This window comes from Chamaea fasciata, unplaced genomic scaffold (genome assembly GCF_029207755.1).
Source record: "Chamaea fasciata isolate MVZ Bird 193981 ecotype frontalis unplaced genomic scaffold, bChaFas1.0.hap1 SCAF_7, whole genome shotgun sequence".
Taxonomy (NCBI): Eukaryota; Metazoa; Chordata; class Aves; order Passeriformes; family Sylviidae; genus Chamaea; species Chamaea fasciata.
This window is the reverse complement of record NW_027094092.1, coordinates 59,821,723-59,846,671: the sequence shown is the minus strand read 5'-3', so window position 1 is coordinate 59,846,671 and position 24,949 is coordinate 59,821,723. Positions and strand designations below refer to the sequence as shown.

General features: G+C 50.2%; 1 protein-coding gene across 5 annotated transcripts in view; it reads left to right on the top strand.

The window, feature by feature from the left end:
• Nucleotides 1-24,949, top strand: part of SAMD4A (sterile alpha motif domain containing 4A) — a 98,430-nt gene that overhangs the window by 35,565 nt on the left and 37,916 nt on the right. The window lies entirely within an intron of this gene.

The following is a 24,949-nucleotide window of genomic DNA, read 5'->3' as shown; positions in this document are numbered from 1 at the left end:
GCCACATCCACATGGCAGTGATGCCCGAGGGGCCTGTCCCAGTGCTGGTCCTGGAAGCAGCAGACTCACCTGGTGCTGTGGCACCGTGGTCATTCCCTAAGGATTGCCATTCCCTAGGGATTGGCCCATGTGGGTGATGGTTGGAGCCAAGCAGGTAGACTCCTCTCCACAGGGTTAATCTTTCAAAGGTTGCAGCCTTTGGGAGGTGTGAGAAGATAAAACAAAGAAAATCCTGTCAGGATGGCTCCATCCATCCCCCCTTCCTGGGCTATTCCTGGCCTTGTGATACCAGGGTGTATTTTTAGAGCTGTGGTCATGTGTTTGCTGTATCTGATGTGCTGCTCTGCCTCCTGCCCTCCTGGGCTTCACTGACAGGTTCCCGTCCCTGGTCGTGCATGGCTGGTTTAAGGAAGGTTAAAAAAATAAAACCTTAAGGGCCTTTTAGCAACCTGTTGGGTTTTTAATTGGCCTGTGAAGACAGAAAAATCCCATTTGTAGTAATGCATCCTGCAGCCATGTAGTGTGACCATACAGCGCAATACCTACGCTCTTGATCTTCGAAACAATCTTTTCTTGGAAAAGCAGTATATTGATTAAAATACAAACTTGTGGATTCATAGTTTAGGTTGGAAAAGACCTTTTAAGATCATCAAGTCCAACTGCTGCCTTGGGCGACCAGCACACTGTCAAATACTCACCTTTAGGTCACAAGTTGTCATCTGTTTCCTGGGCGTGTGTGGCTTTAGGAAACAGGTCCTCCAGCTGTTGAGAGGAACCTAAACCGTGCGACTTTCCCAGTTCAGAAAGAATCTTGGTACCCAGATTTGAATAGGCCAGTTATCAAAAAGGGTAGCATTCTAAAATAGTGTGTGTGTGTGTATATGTATTTATATATATGTATGCCCTGATTCCTCTCTTATTAAATACATGAAATCACTGGGATGGACCCTTCTTTTTCCATGTAGTCTTACCTGTGCACACATGGAGATCTTTAGGGCCAGGGCAGTGGGATACAATGGCTATAAACCAGAATAAATCTGCTCAGAGTGATGGGAAATCATTCACAAATCGCTGGGAAGGGAGGGCGGGGGTCACACATTGCTGCCCTGGACAGGCTTCCTGCATGCCAGACGGATAGGCAGGAGTAGGACATTTGCTCAGGAATAAGGAATGGGAAGACAGCACCCCAGCCTTTGAATTCCAGCTCCTCTAAATCACATTCATATTGACTTGTTTAAAAGACGGTGCAGGCAAAATCTGTTTCTCAAGAGTGACTTTATGCTGGAGTTAAAAAACAGAAAGCAAATTTTGTCTGCCAGCCAAGGAAAACTTGGATTGGCTATTAAACCCAATAGCCAATCCAAGGATTTTGTTGGCTAGCGTTGTATCTGATTACATGAAAGTGTGGGAGCTAATGCTTTCTAAAGCTATTTTTCCAACCTTTCAGGTGCTGGGTCTTATCACCTACTGTAGCTGTTGAGCAAGACTCCCCTCCCCGCCAGCCCTGCACCTTCCAATCAAACCCTGGTGCCTTGAGGAGCTCAGCCAAAGCACTTTTTGTCCTGGTTGTTTGGTTTTAAGTAAACATTGCTGTCTGTGCTGTTCTGGACAAAGGATCTTTAAAACAATTTCACTGAACTGCAAAGGAGGGGGAGGAACCTGTTGACTGTAAACTTCCAACTGGCTTCAGCTGCCAGAGGTGAGAAAGTGTCCCAGCAGGTGTGAATTATCCTGTTTTTGTGGAACAGTAGGGAGCTGGAGCCAGAGCTAGAGTCACAGTCCAGCCAAGGAGGATCTCTGCACCTCTGTGTGCAGTGGAGCTTGGCCTTTGATCCACGGGAAGATGTTCAGGGATTGTTTAGCTTGGAGAAAAGAAGGTTCCAGGGAGACCTTGGAGCCCCTTCCAGTGCCTGAAGGGGCTCCAAGAGAGCTGGAGAGGGACTGGGGACGAGGAATGGAGCGACAGGACACGAGGGAATGGCTTCCCACTGTCAGGAGCAGGGCTAGATGGAATATTGGGAGGAAGTTCTTCCCTGTGAGGGTGGGGAGGCCCTGGCACAGGGTGCCCAGAGAAGCTGTGGCTGCCCCATCCCTGGAACACTTTCAGGCCAGATTGGATGGGGCTTGGAGCAACCTGGGGTAGTGGAAGGTGTCCCTGCCCATGGCAGGGGGTTTGGAATGAAATGATCTTTGAGATCCCTTCAATCCAAACCCTTCTGTGAATGTGTGATACAGCCCTGCCTTGCTCTGTAGTGGCAGCATCAGTTGATGTCTGCAGGATCCTCAAGAACAAGCAGTGGAGATGGCCCTTGGACTGATTAATCTTGAATTTTTGAATGAGTTTTTTTATCTTTATATTGTTCATAAAGTTGTTGAAAATATCTCCCATACAGACCCCTGGAAAGAGCACTGAGGTGACCTCTCTGTCTTTCTGCACTGGTGATGTTGGGCCTGTTTGGACACATTTGGCTTCTTTGCTCTTAAACTTGTCCTCTGAAAAAGGTTGTCCTGCCTCCTTGCTCCAGTGCTTGGGTGCCCTTATTGCAAACAAGTTTCCCCTGATCTATAAAAACTAATGCTCCTTCCACAACTTTGCCCTGAGCCTTCGTTTTCTGGAAGCCAACCTGCCATTGCAAGAGAAGGGAAAGTCCCTGGGAAGCTGTGGTTTCTGCAGGACACCTGGGGCTGTGGGTGGGAGAGTGAGGGGGCTGCACTTCTCTGCCTGAACTGGAAAAAATCCTGTGGGAGCTCTGAATTTCACTCTCGTAACGAAATAGTTTCTTTGCTCTCCTGTGTGACAGCACACTTGGCATCAGGGAGGTCTGGGCTGAAGCACAGGTTTTGTTTTGCTGCAGTGTTACAGGGAGGATGAGGAAGATCTTTGCTGGAGGTCACCAATGTTCAGATGGCTGAGATGGGGATGGCTGGGGAGGATTGGCGAATTTTGGGTTGGTACTGTGAACATGCTGTTTATTTTGGGAAATGCAGCAACAAGCTGAGATGTTTGATTATCCAGTTTATCCCCTGAGCTAGGATTTGTTGATGGAACACGGGTTTCATCAAGGAGATGCTACAGGCAAAACCCGAGATCAAAAGCAAGTTCCTGAATGCTGGTTGCTGAGGATTTGTGTTTTCATACAGTCACAGAGGTATTTGCTGCCTTCTGTCCTCTGCCAGCACTGGGGCTTTTCTTGAGTTCTGAATGTGCAGCTGATGTGATTCTCTGAGATGGAGTGGGGCTGGTGGTGGGTTTCTCTTGGTGTGGGGTGTGTGTGGCCAGTGATGAACCGGAGTCTGGTTTTGGGCAACGCAAGGCAGCATTGCCCAGATCTCCAGAGCTCTGTGGTCAGGTTGGGCTCTGTGTGTTCTGCACTGAGAGGGGAGCACTGACCTGCTGGGCTTGGCTTGGACATTCCTAAAGCAGTGCTCAGTCAGGTGGGTCCTGTCTCCCCACATCAGCTCAAAGGGCACAGCACTGTCAAAAAATAAATGTTTTTTAGGGTGCACAGACTCGAGGCTGTGATTCAAGTGTGCAGCAAGGTTGACTTTCCTGTTGTTGGCTTTTGGGTGAGGTTTTGATGCCTGTTGGTGTTGAAGTTTCATGGGAGTTGTTGCTCACAGCTTTGATCCCTGTAGGCAGCTGCAGTCACCTCCCCGGAGCTTGGGATTTTTTTGCTTTCCCTTTAAGGCCTCACCCCGTGTACTGTGAAGGTGCCTGGGGCATGACAGTAGCCACAAAGCTTGTGAAACAGGCCAGGAAGAAATGACAAACACGTCCTTAGTCAGCATCACACGTTGGCTGATCAGATGCTACTGCTCGTGTCAGCAGCCTCAGCTTCTCCTAGAACTTTGGGGAAATTTGTCCGGCAAGATAGCCAGAGAGTCCCCAGCATCAGACTGTAGCAAAGCTCAGATATTGGCACAGGCTGCCCAGGGAAGTGGTGGAATCCCCATCCCTGGGAGGATTTAAAAGATGTGTGGATGTGGCACTTGAGGACAGGGTTTAATGGTGGCCTTGTCAGTGCTGGGTTAACGGCTGGACTGAATCTTAAGGATCTTTTCAAACCTAAATGAACCTTTAGGAGGAGGCTGGAAGATAAAACCCCAGTGTGAAAGGCTAGGAGACTTCTGGGGAGAAACAGACCCATTCACCTGAGTAATCCCAGAGGAGTTAAACTGCCCTGTTCAGGAAAAGGAGATGAGTCTGGGTCTCCTCATCCCACCTGGAGCAGCCCACTTTGGAGGGCACTGCTATGGGAAAGGCACTGCAAAAGTGCTCTGATGTTACCAATGAATAATGCAGGGCTGCTGAGCAAGCAGTACATGTATGGGAAGGATTTGGAAAGATGTTTTATCTTTAGAAGCAAGGACACTTCATTAATCTCCCTGAATAATGGCAAGCTATAAATTATATTGGTAATAGACATATCTACGTAATGAAAAGTACCTTCACTTGGTCTTTCCATGAAAAGAGGTTGGAAGCAGCTGTGTTTTCAGGCAGCCCCATCATATGTTAGAAACTGTTTGCTGAGAGTCAGGGGTGGAAGGACCCAGCTGCGTCCAGAGCCACCTTTGTGTCCTGCCACATCATGGCTTGTGTCTCTTCCACAGCATCATGCAAAAGTAAAATCAAACAAACAGGAAAAAAAAAGTTAAGAAAATGGCTGGGACTTGCAGGGAGCTTGCCTTGCTTCCAGCATCCGAAACTATTAAAACCTGCAGCCTGTGAAGTCCAGACCACAACAGAATTTAGAGGCTGTGGTGCAAGTATCCAGGAAACTGAGTTTGTGTGGTAAGGCCACGGATCTGTAACCCAGTAATCCCCGGCACTGGGAGAGCTGGGAGTGGGTTTGCACTGCAGTGTGGTGAAGTGGTTTGGCCAGGCTGGAGAAACAGACTTTTTATTTTAAGAGCTGGGTGGGAAAGAAAAACCTCCTTGAGTGCAAACTTTGCACAGGACACAGCAGCTGCTGGGGCTTTGGGTGCTTCTGAGTCAATGGATTTACCCAGAAAGTGCCTCAAACAAAATAAAAGTAGCAGTGAATGTTGAATGTTGTTTTCCTCTCTCAAATCCCAAACCACCCATGTCCCTTTGCTACTTTTGCATTCTTCTCCTTGGGTAGGTGGTTTTTTGGCCCGTGGCTGGAAGGGATGAGTTGCTGCAGGAGCAATTCTGGCTGATGAGCACCTATGTGAACCTGGGCAGGGAGGCTGCTTCCCAATCCAATTAGCAGTGAAACATCAGCGGTGGGTGACACCATGGCCAGCAATCCGGGGGAACTCCTGGATGTCACCCACCTGGAGGCAGATTTGAGTCACAGGGAGGTGATTCTCCCCTGCCTCGTTCCTTGCACTAGTGATAGTTGGGCTGGTTGGGGGTGAGGGGGTGGTTTTTTAAACTCAATTCTCATTTGTTTGATGTAGTAGAAAATCGTTGGGATACAGAGCTGTGGGAGATGTCAGCCTTGATGTCAAGGAGAGCAGCAGGGGTGGAAGAACTCTGACTTTGCCACTCATCTTCCACTAACAAGGTGTTCCTGTCCCTAAAGGTGCAGGAAGCTTTGAACTCCTGTCGAAATTACTTGAAAGAGAGGAGCTCCAGCCTTGCAGCTCCATGGCTTTTGCAGTGGGATCTGTCCATCCCTGTCAGCTCCTGCAAGGAGGAATCCTCACTGCTTGTGCTGAACTCTTGGTGTGGTGGAGAAAAGACACTTGGAAGTCATGCTGGGAGTGAAAATCCTCTGGAATACTGGGAGAAAATAAATTCTGTTCTGTTCTGCTTCACTCTGTCTTGTACTCAGCATCCTGATCCCATCCAGGTCGGTGTCAGCAACATGGGCAGGCGCTATGTGACACAGAGTGGCAGGAGAGGGACAGCAGGCAGTGCCAGCACTGTGGTTCAGGCAGCTCCTGGCAGCTGCATCCCAGGGAGAGCAGCGAGATGCTTCTCCCAGCCTTTGTGCTGCTGCCCTGGGAGCTGATCAGGTTTCACCCCGAAATAACTTCCTTCTGCAAACACTGGTGGCTGTTAGAAGGCCTGAAAGCTGAGCGTGGCCTCACACTGGTTGCTTTATCAAGCCAGGAATTTACTGCATCTCTGATCTCTCCCCCCAAAACCTGTTTTTTCCAGGTTTTTCCCAGGGGTGTGTGGTGTGAGTGGGAAGCCAGGGCTTCTCACCACCTTGGGCAGCTCCTCCCTGTGCTGCTGTGAGCTGCTCCTGCTGAAGCCGGGGTGCTTTCATGCTCTGAACCAATTGTCAGCACCTGATGGAGAAGCATCTCTGGGAATAACACTCCTCCTTCCTGCTGTGTTTCCATATAAAACCCTCAGTGTTTACTTTGCAGCTTTCCGCTGTCGCACTGAGAGCTGGGGTTTGTTGTCCGGTGTCTGTACGCGCATATTCCACAGCGGCAAAGGGGCTGCGGGGAGTGCAGGGCCAGGGAATTTGTTCCTGGTGCCCAATTTTCTGCCTTTAACAAATCCCTTGCTGTGTTGCTGCTTGTAGAGCGGCCCGGAGGAGGAGCAGAGGCTTTGCAAGCATTACCCGTGTGAGTGCCTGTCTTTAAGGGATTGCCTGAGAGCTGCAGCTTCTGATTCCCCTCTCCTTGAGACATTTCCCTTCCTAATACCAGGAGGAGACACAGTGGGAAAGTGGAGGAGGCAGAGGATAGCTCGGAGTTGTGTGAAACCCAAAATCCTGAATTTTCCCTTCACACCACACGGAGAGAGTTGGAAACCTGGAGTGTCTGAGCAGTTGCAGGAATCCTTTTGGGCTGGGGGCTTCACTTTTCCTGTGGGGAGCTGAGATGTAAACCTCCCCCTGCCATGGAGATTGCAGATGTAGTGCTGAGTGGGATGATGCTGTTCCTGTGTCATAAAGCCTTGCCCAGGCTCTTCTCTGGATGGGTGCAGTTTGCATCTCTCCAGACAGGGTCCAAATTGCTGGAGGTATTCAGCAATCAGGTCTTTCTGCAGGATTTGCCTGCAGCAGAGCCCAGCTGCGTGGAATTGCATGAGGATGAAAAGGAACAGAGCAGAACTGGACAGAGTAGAGCAGAGTAGAGTAGAGTAGAGTAGAGTAGACTGGAATGGAATGGAATGGAATGGAATGGAATGGAATGGAATGGAATGGAATGGAATAGAATAGAATAGAATAGAATAGAATAGAATAGAATAGAATAGAATAGAATAGAATAGAATAGAATGGATTATTTCAGTTGGAAGGACAAGGAGTAATGGCTTTAAAGTAAAAGAGGTTTGGATTAGATAATAGGAAGAATTTCTTCGTAATGAAGAAATGTCACCACAAGCACTGGGACAGCTTGCCCAGAGGAGCTGTGGCTGCCCTATCCCTCAAAGTGTCCAAGGCAAGGTTGGACAGGACTTGGAGCACCCTGGGATAGTGGAAGGTGTCCCTGCCCATGGCAGGGGGTGGAACTGGATGGTCTTTAATGTCCCTTCCAACCCAACCCAGTATGTGAGTCTGTGGTTTCTTTACCAAGTCCGTGATCAAACACTGGGACAGGCATCCCAGAGAGGTGACTGATGCCCCAAACCTGCCGGCGTTGAAAAGGCAGCTGGACGATGCCCTTAACAATATTCTTTCAGTTTTTATCATCCCTGAATGGATCAGGCTGCTGGACCCCAGCATGTGTTGTGTATCTCTCAGAATTTACTGGATTTCTGCACGTTTATTGTTGTGTTGCTGCCGACTGGCTGGGAGCCACTTGAGGCTCCAATTAGCTGGAATCAGTAGCCTGGAGGGTAAGAGAGGGGTCATCAGGTTCCAGAAATGCTGTCACTCCTTCTGTTCATCTCTTCTGGGTTGTGGAGGTTGAGTCCTTCCGTGTGAGTAACTGCAATGTGTTGCTGCTCTTCAGAGGAAAACGAGATGCAGGGAACGGAATTTTCTTCTGCAGGGAGGTCCGTTCCTCCCCCTCCCTGCACAAAAATACAAGGTTTTCATTTTGTTGGAAGTTTCTTCCCAAATATTACGGAATTTGGTCAAGAAAATGAAATCTCAAGCTCTCCTTGGGGCTTTTTCAATAGCTGATAACAGAATTTTTAGCCAGACGAGGGGAGGAGGATGATTTTGGTTTAGCGAAAACTTGAATTAGTTGGGAAAGCTTTTCATGTTTCGAGCGCTGACAAGTGTCAAACTCATCATTGCTCAGAGCTGGGACGGGAGCTGGGTTCCTCAGCATAATTCTGGTGCCTTTGATGAGCATCAGCAATTACGGGAAACGAACCAGGCACGGCCAAGCCACCCAGCCAGGCAGTGGCGATGTGTAATCGCCAGGACCGGTGTTCTTTGTCCTTTAAAGTTCAGTTTACCCATTTCACGTGTTCTCATTGGAAAGGGCTCACGGAAACCTTCCCAGTGAAAAAGCTGTGATTGGGACACATCGTCTTAGCCCCCCCCCCCCCCCCAAAAAACGAATCTTTACAGCCCCTAGGATGTTTTTTGTGAAATATCAATAAAAACCGGGCGAACAGCGGTGTTATTCTGAAGGAACAACGTCGCTCTTTGGTTTTGAGGTCCTGCAGCGCCTCGTGGAATATGAGAAACAAAATGCGAGGCTGGTTATAAAGGAAGAGACAAGCCAGCTGCTGCGGGCAGCACTGCAGCACGGTGAATTCCACGGGGGAAGGTGAATTACCTAGGGAAAGGTGCATTTTAACCGGGTGTTTGTGCCCTATGAGTGCTTGTACAGCTGAGAGAGACACAGGGAGTCAGCTGAGAGTCGCTGCTCTGGTACAAGCTGGGGAGAGTCAGCTCTTTGTGCCACTTTTTTTTTTTTTTTTTTTTTGGTGGGAGTTTCCTAGGAGAAGAGGAGTTTCACTTTGCTTTGAATGTCTCTGTTGTGGATGCACAGATTTCCCGTCCTCCCTGACTCAGCCCCGGCTCTTCCCCTCCCTCCTCTTTGACGTTGGCACTTCGGGGCAGGATCAAAGCGGGTGGAATTAGAAAGTCTCCTCCTCGCCGTGACTCATCACTGCCTTTGGTCAAGTGCTCTGCCCTGGGTGATGTGAGCGGCAGAAAGGGGAGGGGAGGGATGTCTGCATCCTCTGATTCCTCCTGGGAGTTCACCCCAGCGTGCGGGTGAAGCTGCTTGTCCTCACTTCACAGCCCGGCTAGTGTCGCTTTCTCTTCATTGTACCTTCAAAATGGGTCAGATTTTACGCAGGCAGGAAATCCTGTCAAATCTGAGATCTGATCAGATCCATTAAGTTACTTCTTCTTTCATTTACTGCAGAGAATTTGAAGCAGTGAACCACCAGGTGTTTCCCCAGGCTCCCGCAGAGCAGAGAGTTTTGGCCAGCCAAAGCCAGGGCTTGATTTAAACCCCTCAAGAATTGCACAGGAATTTTATTCTTTGAAGGCCTGGGTATGTTTTCCCTGTGAGAGGCTTGGCAGCATAACAGGCTCTTGCTCTTCAGCCTGTGGGGTGCATGCGGTGAGGGGGAGCTCCCCTGTACAGATGTTCTCTGGTGTCTGTCACTGATTTCCAGCAGTCGGCTCCTGGAGGTTCCTTACAGAGCTGAGAACTGTCTCAAACCTCAGATTGAACCACAACCTTCCTCATCTTTAAAAACAAAGAAAAAGGTAGAGCTGCACAAGTTTTGCACGACCTGGATTTGTGCAAAGAAGCCAGTTGATTGTGGAAGGGGTTTCCTGGAGCTCTTCTTCCCACCTGTCTCTGACACTTGTGAAAATCTTAAAAAGAAGGAAAATCAGTGATGTTGTGGCTGGTAGATGCACAGATTCAGCCTGTTAGCTCACCCTGCCTGTGTCCTCCCGAGCAATCTGGGATGCCTTTGGCTGGGACATGTAGGAGGACACACACTTATCCCAAGAGATGGATCCAGCGCCCATCCCAAGAGATGGGCTGAGCCCCTGGCATGGTGGGGTTGCCCATGGCCTTGCTGTGATCTCGGGGTTTATCCATGTGCAGCTTTGGCTGGGAGCACCCATACGGTCAACCCCAGCCAGAAGCATTTTTTTCAGCATTTTTATGCAGTATTTTGCTAGTTGCTGTTTTCCATAATTGTGACAGTGACTTTCATTCATAGCACTTAGATGGGTATAAAGGCAAAACTTTCCTCAAAACTCCCTTTTTCTCCAGGCATCGCTTAATACGTGGAAATTACACTATTGGCCGCTGTGGTTCCAGCATTTATTTTTATTTTTATTTTTACCATTTCCATGTCTGCTGTGGGAAAGGAAGCAACGGTAGCAGTCCTCAGCATCCAAGGATAGGAACCACTTTGTCTTAGCTTTACTTTGGCCGTGTTGAATTTTGCTGAGCACTGTCTTGGCCCAGCTCCAGGGTGCTGGACCAAGCCCACCATATTCAGAGAGAAGTGAATAATTGCTGCTTTGTGGTGGCAACACGGGGAGGAAGGGAAAAAAAAAAAAAAAAAAGTGTTTGCAAAGCGCTTTGAAGATAATGACAGCCCCAATTTGACGAGTGACAGCGGAGCAGAACATCCTCTAGGTAGCTCGGTAATGCCCAGTGATTAGAGGGCCAGACAAGGAACACTGTTCCCAACAGTGCCTGCTTTGGACTTCCTTTAAGGAGGGAGTGGTGAAAGGGAGGGCTCAGCCAAAAATAAACGAGCATCTCAAAGGCAGATGGTCCTATTCACAGACCTAAAATTACACCAGCGGAGGGCCAGGCAGGATGAAAGGAATTAGCATCTGGTGGCAAAGGGAGGGCAGTGTCACTGAGGGTGGGTGACCAGATGGCCCAGGCGCAGTCGGATGTCCTCCTGCAGGCAGTTGCAGCCTTTCCCCACTTGCAGACCTCAATGTATTATTTTTATAGTTGGTTGTTTTATTTATTTTATTTTTTTTTTTTCCCGGGGAGGTGCAGATTCCTCCAGAGCAAATGTAGGCTTACTGGCAGGAGGCTCAAGTCTCCCAGTTCCCTTTTATGGACCTGTTCACACCCTGCTCCTGCAGCCACTGCAGGCTGGAGTGAGTGCTGAGAAACCTTCGGCTCAGGCTGGAATCTTCCAAAAGCACAGCGCTGGGGATAATCCCAGGGACAGGCACGTCCAGCCTGAAGGGAAGTCCAGAAAGGTTGAAGCACCCAGTTTCCAAATGAATGTGAAGCTGGTCGCCTAATTTCTCCTTGTGAGAGAGGATTCACGTTGTAGCTGAAGTGAGATTTATTGCAATGGCTGCTCTGTCAGTGGCCTTGCAGCTGGTTGTGACCACTCTTGGATGCTTGGGGTACTGTCCCCCTGCATCCCAGATGGATCATAGAATCGCCAGGGTGCTCCAAGCCCTGTCCAACCTGACCTTGGACACTTCCAGGGATCCAGAGGCAGCCACAGCTTCTCTGACCGACCTGTGCCAGGGCCTCACCGCCCTCACAGGGAAGAATTTCTTCCCAATATCCTCCCAATACCCTATCCAGCCCTGCTCCTGTCAGTGAAAAGTCATTCCCCGTTGTCATGTCACTCCATTTTTTTGTCCAGAGTCCCTCTCCAGCTCTTCTGGAGCCCTTTTAGGCGCTGGAAGAGACTCTAAAGTCTCCCTGGAGTCTTCTCCAGGTGAACACCCCCAGCTCTCCCAGCCTGGCTCCAGCCCTTGGAGCATCTCTGTGACCTCCTCTGGACTCACTTCAGCAGCTTCATCTCCTTCCTGTGTTGGGAGTCGCAGAGGTGGATGCCAGACTCCAGGTGGGATCTCACCAGAGCAGATCAGAGGGATGGCACTCCCCAGGTGATCCCCAGAGCGGCACTTTGGAGGGCGCAGAGGTGCCAGCTCTTCTTTTCAGGTTTCTTTTCCCTTCTTGCGTGCAGCACCAAAAGCCTTTTGAGAACCGTGCTGTGACTCCCAGTCCAGGTTAAAATGTCCTTTTTTAGTTTATTTTTCCCCCTCACATTGTTACTTTAGCGTTGAGGGAGGGCAGTGACCTGGTTCATGGCACAGCCCCACGGAAGGGTTGTGTTGAAGGGGTGGGATGCAGAGCCTGGTGCTCATCCTGGCATAAGGGGAAACCCTGGCACCCCATTCCCTGCGTGTCGCTGCGAGTGCATTCCTGTAACGTGACTTCAGACAGTATTTGAGAACTCATAAGGTTTGAAGCACTGTTGCAATGCAAGAGCAAACCTGAGAACTGATTTGGGGATTTGGGGAGGGCCTGGATTTGGTCCAGGGTTTCTCCATGTTAACTCTCCAGTATCTCCAACCATTCCGCAAAGATCAGAAATCTCTGGAAGAAGCTGCTGGGGTGGGAGGAGGTTTGCCTTGCTGCGTCGCCACATTCATTTTTATTTTACTTTTGAGCTGGTGTTCCAGGAAAGCCCATTAAAACCTGGCAGCAGGCTTGCAGGGGAGCAGCTCGATGCTGGAGGAGCCACTGCCGAGGGCTGGGGATGACTGATGGTGCGAGGTGTCGGTGGGAAGGAGGGGAAAAGGGGGATGTTCTCACTCCGCTGAACTTCCTTCCTTTGTGTTTCCTATTAAGCCGAGGGAGCCGGGGCTGATGCTGCTGCTTTTTGCAGCCTTCCAAGCTCCCATTTAATTGTGGATGATTTCATCCCGGCCTTTTTCATGCTGAAGCCAGTGGCCTGCGTCATGCAACAGTGAATTTGGGCAGATTTTTTATTTGCATGTGAGTCATTGAGCTTTTCCAGCTGAATGTCACCAACTTGGAATTTTATGTCTGATTTTGTTGTTGTTTTTGTCTCTTGGTGTTTTTCCGCCGGTCTTTTTTCCCCCCCTGCCCTTTGCTGCCTGCACCCCCTCGTCCCTCTGCAACCTCCCCCACCAAGAAAAAATAGGAAAAGGCTAAATGGGAGTTTGAGTTGGCAGTGCAAAAGGATGGGATTAGGAATGTTCGGGGAGAGGGGGGGAAAAAAGGATGCTTTATGTCGCTGGGAGGGAAGGACCAGAGCCAAGTCAAATTGAGGGCTCTAATTTGGGAGCGGTGTTATTACAGGTCAGAGGGAGTCAGTTACTGGCTAAATTGGGAGAGCTGTCACATGCCAGGGCTGGAAATGCTGCTCACATGGCTGGGGCACACAGGCTCCTGGGCAACTCGGTTTGATTTTGTTGACAACATTTAAAAAAGAAAATAATAAATAAAAAAAAAAACCCTTGTTTGTTTTCCCTCAAATTTAGGCTCCGTGGCAGCGTCCCTCTGCCTCCGCTGCCGGCTCATCCCGGCCCTCGCTGCCCTTTGCACAGAGAAGTTTATAAATAGAGCAACTCCTCCATTATGTGCAGCTTCAGTCTCTTTATTTTTATACTGGAATCTGTTCAATGATTAACAGTTTAAACCATGTGCTGTATATCAATACCTTGCATACCCTTCATAACTTATTTTTAGTATTATTTTTCCCCCTTCTAAATCCTTTATCCATTTTAGGCAACACCGTTATGACATTCAGATAATTTTTTATATATTTATTTTAGCCTTTGAAGGAACTTATCTGCATTTCAATTAGGCTTTTGGTAAAAGGCTTTTTGCAATTGAAATGAAGAAGTCAGAGGGGTATTTCCTCCATGCCTGTGGTTGTGCCTGTAGTCTCCTCACTGAAATTCGGGAAGATTCGGGTGTTTTTATGGATTAGGCTCAAAGAAGAGATACAGAAATTGCATGTTTTATTTCTTCGGCTTCCTACATCCTAGGAAATTCCACTGAAAATCTGGATTTGAGGGCGTGTGGAGGCGTGTGAGCAATATAACCCTGGTGTAAGTGAAAGCAGGCAGTGAACTCATTTCCCACCTGTACCCCAGGTCCCAGAAGCAGCAAAACCAGCAGCGTTTTCCCATGGCTGAGCTCACGGGCTCCAGGGAGTGATGGGGCTTCTGGAAGCAGTCTGCAGCCCCTGTTTAATTATGCTTTTAATCCTTGCTGACCCATCCTGTTGCTGTGGGCCAGGCTCTGGGGGCTGACTGAGCTCAGCTGGCTTTGCACAGCAGCCAACTAAAGCCACTTGACCCAGGCTCTCGTTGGGATATCTCTGTCCATCAGACCTGGCACGGCTGCTCTGATATTCCTGTCTCCTCACTGCATGCACAAGGGCTGATGGATTCCCCTCTGCTCTCCACGAGGAACGTGGTTTGGTGTCGTTTCTGCAGTGATAACCTTCTCAACCCACCCGTGGATGGTGCCGCTGCTTTCTTCTGCCCCGGTGGGCAGAGGTGGAGCAACACCTGACAGCGTCCACAGTGCTGATGGGGCTTTTGCACCTTTGCATGCTCTCTGTGGTCAGGTGGCACCCTGGCACTATTTTCTTGGCCTTCCCAAAGTCCATCCTCTTCATCTGAGGTTTGGGACCAGGATGCCTGTGATGCCCAGGGGCCTGGCTGCTCCAGTGAGTAAAGGGAAACTGGCACTGGGCATTCTTGTCCAGTGTCAGGTCGGCTTCACCCATCAGGACAGCTTTTGTAGGAGGTTGGTTGGTTTGTCTGCCAAGCATCTGTCCTCCTTCTGACCTTGGGGTAAGAAGCAGGAGGTGGCACCTTGTCCTTGTTGATGTCCCCGCTGGCTCTGAGCTCTCATTTCTGACACTGAACCATTTCCCACATTTCTCTGTCCAAGCGCTGAGCACTTGCTGGATTTTCACTCTTTATTTCCCACCCGTTGGCACTGCCACCATCAGTGTAGATATCACTCCGTGCTGGACTGTGGATTGTGAAGTCAATGAAGCAAATTCCTCTTTCCCAAGGTGTTCTCTGTGCCAGCTCTGGCCACGTCGTGTTGAGAATCTCGAATGCCATCGTTCGTGTGGTGTAGATTCCCTTGGCACCCGTGGGGCTTTTGATAAGGTTTCCCAGCATGTCATCTTTGCTCTGAGTCAGTGAAATGCTCTCAGCATTGGAAATCTCTGCACTAAATTAAAGTCCTGTTGCTAGGGAGTGTTGTGATAATACAGGGTATTATGCTCTGTAGCAAAAGTGTGCAACAGTACAGCCTAGAAAACAAATCCATAAAACCTCCCGTCGGATGCACAGTGTGAAAATCGAGTGTGCTTCAGCTCAGTATTAAATATGTCATGGAAAAAGGCTCCCGCTCCTCCTGAATTTCCTGAAAGTCTGCTTTGGGCTGAAAACTGTAGTGGCTGGAGCCAATTTAGAGAAGGAAAAATCCCTGCTCTTGTTGCTGTCTGCAGAAGCTCCTTAATGATCGTGCCATGCAATTCTCCAGTGCTAAAAATACATCACTTCTGGGTTTGTACAAACAGCCTCCTAATGACTGGAGCTCTGGCAAGCTCAGGAGGCAGAGGGGGAAAATAGTGGCAAAAAATATGAAAATCTTACTCATTTCTACTCACAGTGGAGCTGGGCTCTTCTGCCCTTGCGGATCTCAGTGGGAGTTAAGGGATATTTTGGTGAGAGATATTCCAGTTTGCTCTGCTTCTGACCAAAATAATGGGCATTCTGCTCACATTTGGAGTTTACAAGTTGGGTGGAGGATGCTGAGCTGCTCTGTGTGCTGGTGGGGTTTCATCAGCCTGTTTGGGATGACAGGATGGGAAGATCTGATCGAGGCTTGAGCCTGGCTTCAGTGCTGAAATTCCCAACTCCTGCTAACACTTGATGGGGCTGCTGTTGCTTTGGAGAGCGTAATGGAGAGGGGAGCTGCCGGTGATAGACAGCTGAACTTGCTGCCTAAGGGGAGCTGCCTTTAAAAGGACAGCAAGTCGAGTTGGGCTCGTGTCTTATCCCACACAGGGATCTGGAAATGGGAGCAGGGGGCTGTTTGCTTTTAATTTCCCTAGAATTTACATGTCATACAGTCACCGGCCTCTTGCCTGGCATCCCAAGAAGCAAGGTGAGAAATTGTTGGAAGAGTTGCCCGGAGAAGCTGTGGCTGCCCCATCCCTGAAGTATTTAAGGCCAAGTTGGATGGGGTTTGGAGCAACCTGGGATAGTGGAAGGTATCCTTGGCCATGGCAGGGGGTTGGAACTGGGTGGTCTTGCAGGTCCCTTCTGACCCAAACCGTTCCAGAATTCCATGAAACTGGGTGTTCATCGGAAATGAAGTGCAGCAGCCCATGTGCCTTTTGCCACCCAGCTGTGCTGACAAACCCATCCCTCCTGCCTCGGCCCGGGGTGGTGAAGGACTCTCCTGTTGCACGCAGGGGCGTGCTGGGAGCCTTTGCAGGAAGGTTGTGTCTTTGGAACAGAATTGGTTTTGCTGCATTTTACAGCGAATATTGTGTAGTTAATTTACATGGAGCTTCTTAACCTTGGTAATTAGGAATGGAGGAGATGCTCCTTCCTCAGTTCTTCTGTGCTCTTGTCAGTGCTGAACCACAGAATCACTGATGGGTTTGGGTCGGAAGGCACCCTAAATATCAGCTCATTCCAAGCCCTTGCCGTGGACAGGAACACCTTCCACTAGACCAGGTTGCTCCACGTCCTGTCCAACCTGGCCATAAATCCTGCTGTGTAGTCGGAAACACTTTGATCTTCATGGTTACGTGGCTCTTGCCTTGATTTTTCCAAGGAACCAGAGTTGCCTGCAGCGGGGATTTCCCCGGCCACCACCTTTTTCGGGACGTGCCGTGCCTATTGCTCAATTTTTATTTTTTTTTTTGCCTCTCCTCCCTGCATCCACTCCGGTCTGTTCACCTCCCCTCCCACTTGGAGTTCCTCTGCAGCAGCCGCTCGGGTGGAAAAGAAACATTAAGTACTTTCCTAATGTATTTTTAGCCTCTTGGAGTGTGATGTAGCTGCTGGAAACACGGAGGGGAGCCAGCACCATGTGAACCCAGAGGTTGCTGCGCATCGCTGGCAGATTTTCCGTCGCGCTCCGGTGCTCCCTGGCGCTGCGACAGAGCCGGGGCGTGAGGTGGGATGTGGCTGCTGGAGGAGGGAGATGGTGTGTGTGCCTTGTGTGATGTCTGTCTGTCCTCTCCTCCTGGGTGCTGGTGGGCAAAAGGTCCGTCTGTCCTTCAGAGAGGCTGTCCGCCCTTGAATCTGCGCGGGAAAGCGATCAGGGAAAGTCAGGGAAAGGGGAATTCTGTGCTTGCCTTTTTATACCTCGTTACAGACCAAAGTTGCTGGGGTGGCACCGAGTGTGTTGGACCTGGATGTTCAAAGCTGCGGGATTGGGTGCTGCAGGAGGTGAAGTGCAAAGGCCTTAATCCCACACGTAGCAGTCCCCAAGCCCTCCTGGTCTCCAGGGCTTTTTTGCAGGCTGTTCCCAGCTCCTAGCAAAGGCTTGTTCCAGCACAAGAGCTTCACCACTGCTTCCCAATGCCTCCCCAAGCTGGGCTGAATGGAAGGGAGTGACAGCAAAAAGCCAGGCACGGGGGTTTATTGGCTTTCCCTCTGTCAGAGCCCGCGTTACCCGCTGGGGTGAGCGGTTTTGGTGACCTGCGAGGGAGCCCTTCCCAGGATTGCAGAGCCGGCCTCCCCCGGGTGCCGCGGGAGGTGCCAGGCAGCCGTGGATCCAGCAGGCACCGTGCTGCTTGGCACGGCTCCCGCTGCCTTCAGACGTGTGGGATTAGGTCCTCCCGCCCCGCTGAGGTCAGCGCTAGCGCAGGCACAAATCCAGACCTGTGGCGGGGGGAAGGACTGGTGGGATTTACGCGCCGCAGCCTCGCGGGCGTGGAGGTGCTCGGAAGCATCGCCGGTGTCTTGTCCCCTGTGTTGGCTGTGATTTTGCACGGATCACAGGGGGATGAGGAGCGGGGTTCAGGTTCACCAGCGTTTCAGTGACAGCCTGCCTCTGTGCCTGGTGCAGTTGGCAGGTCTGCAGCAACCTTTATCGTCGAGATGTTTTTCCTTTTAATTAGCGCCGGTTGCAATAACGAGGAGGCACATGCTGAAATCCTGATTATTTGGCCTCTGGTGGAGGGAGAGGGCTGCCAGGTTTAACAGCGAGGGTATTGATGTGCTCTGGATGGGGTACAGAGTGTTTCCAACGGGCTTCTCGCTTTGTTTTCCTTAATGTTGGCCTTTTGAGTGAGGCTGATTTATGAAGGGAATGATGTAAATTCGCCCAAACAAAGTATTGTGACTGGGCCGACATGCAGGTGCTAATTACTGCAAATAATAATTTAAATCCCTTCAGCTGGAAACACTTTGTGCTTCACCTTCAGTCGAGCTGCTGCAGCAGGAGCCAGGGCAGAGGTTTATGTCTGCTGTCCTGTTGGAGAGTGGATTTCTGTGATGGGTGGTGGGGAGCTGGACCATTTCACAGACCAGTGAACCCAGTTGTGGGAAAGCTGGGACTGGCAGCAACTTGCCCTTGGTTGATACACTTAGTGCAAATTGAGATTTGTGGGTGAAATATCTTGATTTTTTTTTTTCTTTTGCTCTTCTGCATTATCTTTGCACCAAGCTACCCTGTGTGAGGTGGGGTCTGGTTTCTCCACCCCGCTCATAGAATCACTGAATGGTTTGGGTTGGGAGGAACCTTAAAGATCATCTAGTTCAGAATCTGAAGTCAGGTGAATTCAAGCATAAAACCAGATCAGTTCAGCTGGAAATGAAGGCAAACAGAAGTGCTTGGGAGAAACTGGAACAAGTAGACATAGAATTCAGGTTTATCTGATGTTGGTCACTCACTGGGAGATGATGTTGTGGCCAAGCAGAGGTTGTTGGGCTGTGTTCATATGCAGGGTCAGGTTTCTTGACCCCTTTTGCCCTGGTGAAGGCATCCAGGCAGCTGGAAGAGGTGTGAGATCCCAGGGCTGGCTGGAGATGACCTCTGTTACTGCAGATCTGGGGGATTTTGATGGAAGTGCAACATCTCCCGTGGATGTGTGGAGAAGCTGGTGGGTAGTGATGTGCTGCTGGGTCTTTGCTCAGCAGGAGGAGTCCAGGTGCTGATTTTTCTGCCTCTGACAATATAAGGTGGGTGCCCTCCACATGGCTCTGCCCATCACCCAGAGAGTCAGTTTCACATTCATAATCCAGGAAACGGCGAACAATGGGAGCCTCTTCTGGGAGCTGCTGAGGAAGCCTCTTGAAAAACCTTCCTGCAAACCCAGAAATAGCCATCTCTTGCTCTGTGACCACTGGCTCCAGGCTCACTGGAAGCAGTTGCCAGCTGCCTAAGCATGGATCGGATTTCTCTTTTGCTGTTTGCCATCCAAGACGTGAAAACCTCGGTGTTGTCCATCCCTAGAAACTCTTGATTGCCATCCAGGAGCACCCAGTTCCTCTCTCCAGTCCCTAATGCTGCAGTATGTCACTTTACAAGATCAAGCATCCCAACCTAAACTTTTCGTACTAATCCCTGTTTTTTTTCTCCCCAGAAATTACATCTGGGAGTGCAGTTCATTTCAGCCCTGCTGGGAAGCTTGGAGGGTGCCCTTCAGATTTGAGCATCTGGTTAATGGTTGGACTCAATGATCTTAGAGGTCTTTTCCAACCTTAATGATCCTATGATTCCCTCTCTCAGTAATTTCTTGCTTGGGCAAATTATCTGAATGGGCTTTTGAGAACTTTTTATGGAAAACTGAAAACAAGGGCATAATAAAACAGTCATTTAAGAGCAATTTGCTGACAATTGGAGCCCTTAAGTGCACTGACTTAGCATTCAGGGGCAATGATACCAAGCCTCCTGTGTGAATGTCCTCTTTGTCACTTGGAAGATCCTTGGGCAGTTTTTAAAACACTTCCAGTCTTTAAACTGGTGTCCTTGTTGCTCAGGATAAGCTGTTGTCTATTTCATAAGTTACATGTCACTCATCTCACTCGCTTCACCAGGATCACAATCAGCAAATTCATGGAATCCTGGAATGGTTTGGATTGGAAGGGACCTTGAAGACCACTGTGTTCTGACCCCCTGCCATGGGCAGGGACACCTTCCACTACCCCAGGTTGCTCCAAGCCCCATCCAACCTGGCCGTGGACACTTCCAGGGATCCAGGGGCAGCTGCAGCTTCTCTGGGCACCCTGTGCCACCCTCACAGGAAAAAATTCCGTCCCAATATTCCATCCCTCCCTGCCCTCTGGCAGTGGGAAGCCATTCCCTGTGTGCTGTCCCTCCATCCCTTGTCCCCAGTGTCTCTCCAGCTCTCCTGGAGCCCCTTTAGGCCCTGCCAGGGGCTCTGAGCTCTCCCTGGAGCCTTCTCCTTTCCAGGTGAACATTCCTGGCTCTCCCAGCCTGGCTCCAGAGCAGAGGGGCTCCAGCCCTTGGAGCATCTCCGTGGCTTCCTCTGGACACTTCACTTGGGTTGAGAAATAAGTTGTATGTAGTAACAGGAGGAGAACCCAATTTCAAAATGAAATGGCTTATCTTGGATGAGTGTGGTTGTTTTTTGGGTTCCTTCAAGTGCTTGAGAGTTACTTGGCATTATCGTCTTTCCTTGAAGACATATCACCTGGTGAGACCCACACGTTCTTTTCCTGTGCTGACAGCTGCTCTTGGCCATCCCTCTCAGCAGGGGTGGTGTTTCTAAACTGGAATCTTCTGGCCCAGAAGTCTGTTTGCAAAAATCAAAGCTAGAATTAAAGCCCCTGCAGTTTGATCCTTCAGGATTTGTAAATGCAGGCACCAGTGTGCTACTCACGTTGTTTTTTGCAGGGACTGTGTCTATCCCTGCCTTTGTCCATCTGGTCTGGCTTTACATTTGGGAAACTGTGACTGTTCCCGGGGCATCATGGCCATGAGCCTTGCTGGTGATTGAAATAACCCCTTCATCCCTCAGGAGGCAGGTTCAGAGTAAAGGCAGGGAGGTCCCTCATGCAGGGCAGCATCGGAGGTGGATCCATCACCACTGGACACGGTGGCAGTTAACAGTTTGCAGGGATCCAGCAGTGATTAAGGAGATGTGTGACAGAGAAATCCCTTAATAGCTTAATAAATTGACAAACTTCACCTCTATTTCCAGGCAGAAAGCCCCAGTTTTGGGGATGGTGTTGGTCCTATTCATAGCACAAGCACAGGTTTCAGTCTTGGAAGCAGGACCCGACTATATTTGGAGCTGGATTTATCCACAGGCATGCTGCTCAGGCATCAGCTGGGCTGTCTAGCAGCAAAATCCTGTCAGTTAAGTAATCCTTCAGTAGAAAGTAGTTTCACATCCCACCTTCATTCAGCTTCTCATCCAAGAAAATGTCCCGTAATAAAAGTCGGGATTTTCTGCTTTGGGAGTACCAGCAGTTCCCATCCCTTCCCAGTGCAGGGCTGGTCAGTTGTTATCTTACCTCATCTCCTAAAGGAGAGGGCGGTTCAATGGCAGCAGTGGGCAGGACGGGGATTTTGGGGGCTTTCAAGGCAGCAAGGGGGGGATTCTGTCTTTGGGGCTTTCTCTGTGCTCAGGTTTGTCAATAGCTGTGACATTCCACAGAGCAGTGAAATCCTTGTGATGGGAAGCACCAGGCATCCCTGAAGCAGCATCCAGGGGAACTAATGAGGCTGTCGTGTGATTAGTGCCTGCAACCCACCACAGGTATTGTGTCAGGACCCCGGGATGTGGGATCCCAAAACACATTCTGATCTCAGCTGCCCCGGAGTGCTTGCTCTGGCAATAAAGGATGAGATATCCCAGATGGCCAGGAGTGCATGGGAGCAGGTGAGGGGCTGAAGTGGGGGCTCCTGTGTTCAGGGAGAGGGTGGAGAGGGGCTTTGGGATGTTGCCAGCCCCTCTCCCCCTGCCCACAGGCAGCTCCAGCTTTCCCTCTCCTGCGCTGCCCTCTCCAGATCCCTCTGTTTTCTGGCAGATGGGATTAAGCCTGACCTTCCGCCCCATCTCAGAGAGAGCCAAACCTCTTTCAGATCTAATTATTTTCCATTTTTGTTTAATTGTGCACATCCTGCTGCTGGCTGAGAAGGAGACCAGCTCCTGCCTGGGCTGGGGCGGGAAGGGCACCCAGCCCTTCATCAGCCACAGGCTTTTGGGTCAGTGCTCCATCTTTTGGGATTGTGGTTTAAACCCCCAATCTCTTGGTGGTCCAAGGCTAAATTCCCAGGAAGCAGCTCTGGTGCCGTGCTGTGTTTCTCCAGGGGAGACCTTCATGCTCAGCTCTCCCCCATGTGAGGAGGAGGAGTCCAGCCATGGCCACCTGCCTCCCTCCTCCTCCTCCTCCTCCTCCTCCTCTCCTGCACCCTGTTTACACCAGGCTCTGCTTTTTCTGTGTGTGTTTTGCTCCTGTGTTTAAGTGGCACCAACGTTTTTGAGCAGTGCATTGCAGGCCTTTTTTTAAATGATCTTTGATTTCTCAGTTTATCTGAGCTGCTACAAAATCCCAGCTGGTGCCAGGCTGGGGTTTGGCTGTGCCAGCCTGAAAGTGATGCTGAACCACCACGAGAGTGATGATAAAATATCGGGGTGTGACATCCTTCTCTGCAGGAGGATGGAAGAAAATAAGACATGTTTTCAACTCACCAGGCAGCTGACTAAGAGAGAGGGAACAGATAAATCAGATTCATCCCAACAGGAAGCCTTGCCTGGAGCAGGGACATCTGCATATGGAAAACATGGATACGCTCTGGTGGCTCTTGAGTCCTGCTACACTCGTGTATCCTTTACAGCATCACTTATGCTGAGTGTTACTCTCCCAAATCCCATTTTTTTGGCACCAAAACAACCTCACAGCATTGCCACGGGCACAGGAGCACTCCCAGAGTACCAGAAGTCCCCTCGGCTGCAATGCAGCAGTTCCTTCTCCACCCAAGCTGTGCCACGTCGTGTCCCTTGCTCCTTTCGGCACAGGGCACGCTGTTGCTGGCTCAGGAAGTGGCTCTGGAGGAGGGGGAGCTCTGTGGAGAAGTAAATACCAGTGCAGAAAGTTCCAGGGAGAGTCGGCAGCGTTTCCAGCAAGCCATCTAGTGGCTTCCTATTAAAACAGTTGCATGCCTTGGGACTTGGGAAGGTGAATCTGGAGGGGTGAGTGCTGCTCGCCACCGCGGTCGTGTCAGGAAACTGATGTCCAGGGTTTGGTCCTAACTAGGAGAAGGTGATGATTTGACAGCCCTGTTCTGGATCAGGAGTGGTGGGAGGGTTGGGTTAGCTGCTGGCTGGCCCCATTGGGCACACAGAATCATAGAATCGTGGCATATCCCGAGGTGGAGGGGACCCACAAGGATCCTGGAGTCCAGTTCCTGGGTCGCAGGATATCCTGAGCTGGATATTGATTTGCTCTTGTGCCTTCCCAAGTGCAAACCTGATGAATGCTCCTACAGATGGAGATCCAGATTTGCATTTCTGTGGTGTGGGTTCAGTTATCCTAGCTCAAAACCACAGAGAGGCTATAGGGATAATCAATGATTTAGAGCAGCTTCCTGTACAGGATGGATTGAAGACAGCGGACAGGGAGAGAGAACGTAACATTTGGGGGGATTTTTTTCAGTGTTTCACCTGATGAAGTTTTGGGCAGTGTGTGTTTGAAGCAAGCAGGAGGGAGTGTTCTCCACCACATGGTTCAGCTGTGGCTCCTGTAGCACAGCCTGAGACGGGGGCTGAAAGTTTGAAGGCTTTACAGGGAGGTTTGGTCAGCACTGGAGGAGAGACTGCCCTGGAGCTGGGAGGTGTCAGCTGGCTGGTGTGGGTAGGTTTGGTAGATGTTCGGAGTTTGTATCAGCTCTTCAGAGAAACCTCTGAGGATGGAGATCTCACAATGTCCTAGGCCATCCTGCCCTACAGAAGGCATTTTCATCATGTCCAGCCTCATTCATCTTTGCCGCAGTTCAGGTCACAGAATTGTAGATTTGTTTAGGTTGGAAAAGCCCTCCGAGATCATTGAGTTCAACCATTCCCCCAGCACCGCCAAGGCCAACACTGACCCGTGTCCCCAAGGGCCACATCCTCATGCCTGTTAAATCCCTCCAGAGGTGACTCCATCGTTTCCCTGGGCAGCAGCAGATGTGCAGAGCAGCTTGTCCATGCCACTGTTCACCTCTCAGCCAAGTGTCAGGCTGGCTGGTGCAGCTTTTCTGTGCAGCACGGTGTCTGACTGATGTGGTGCTTCCCAAGCCAGGCTCTTGCTGCACAGCTGTTTGTTCCCACCTGCATGCAGATGTTTGCACCTGCTTAATGCAGATGTTCTTTCACATCCCTCCAAGTCTCATAGAAGCACAGAATATCCTGAGCTGGAAGGGGACCCACAAGGATCATCAAGTCCGACTCCTGGCTCTGCACAGGACACTCCAGCCATCCCACCCTGTGCCTGAGAGCACTAAGCATTGTCCAGATTCTCCTGGAACTATGGCAGGCTCGTGCTGTGACCAATCCTGGGGAGCCTGATCAGTGCCCCAACCACTCTCTGGGGGAAGAACCTTTTCCTGATCTCCAGCCTAAACCTCCCCTGGCACAGCTTCATGCCACCCCTTCGAGTCCTCAACATTGTTTGACCTCTAGTCCTGTTTCCTGAGCGTTTTCCTGTCTTTCAGCACGATACCTGCGTGCTGATCACGTTCATCACGTCACCCTTATCACCAGTGACGTGCTGGGTGCTGTCAGGGCCGGGACAGCTCTCCTTGCCCAGCACATCCTCCCAGTCTGACAGTGAATCAGCACCACCAGCTCCCTCCATATGTTTTTCGGATGAGTTGTGTGCCCACATTAGAGCAGTTTCTCTCTGCTGTGCTGCTGAGGGAGCCATGTGCAGCAGCACTTAATGAATATCAAGATATACAGCACTGCCTGTTCCTCCAGCTATTCACAGGCCAGTTGCTCTGTCGCAGAAGGAAATCAAATTGCTCTTGACAAATGGGTGTCGGCAGTCACTTATCATCTTGTTATCTTCTAAGTGCTCGCAAATAGGTTGTTTCATTATTTGTTCCATCAGTTTTCCAAGAGTTCCTGTTAAGTGACCAGTTTGTAATTCCCTGACTTTTCCTTCTGCATATTTAAATCTAACCCCAAGGTTTCCTTTTTTTTCCTGGTCTTCTAAAACCTCTCCTATTTGCTCTGATCTAATAGAGGAACAGGAGCTCTGGGGCTGCTTCAGCTGAGCCCTTCCCTCCTTACCTTTGGGGCTGGTGGATGCACCAACACCCTGGTTGGATGATTGTGTTCCTG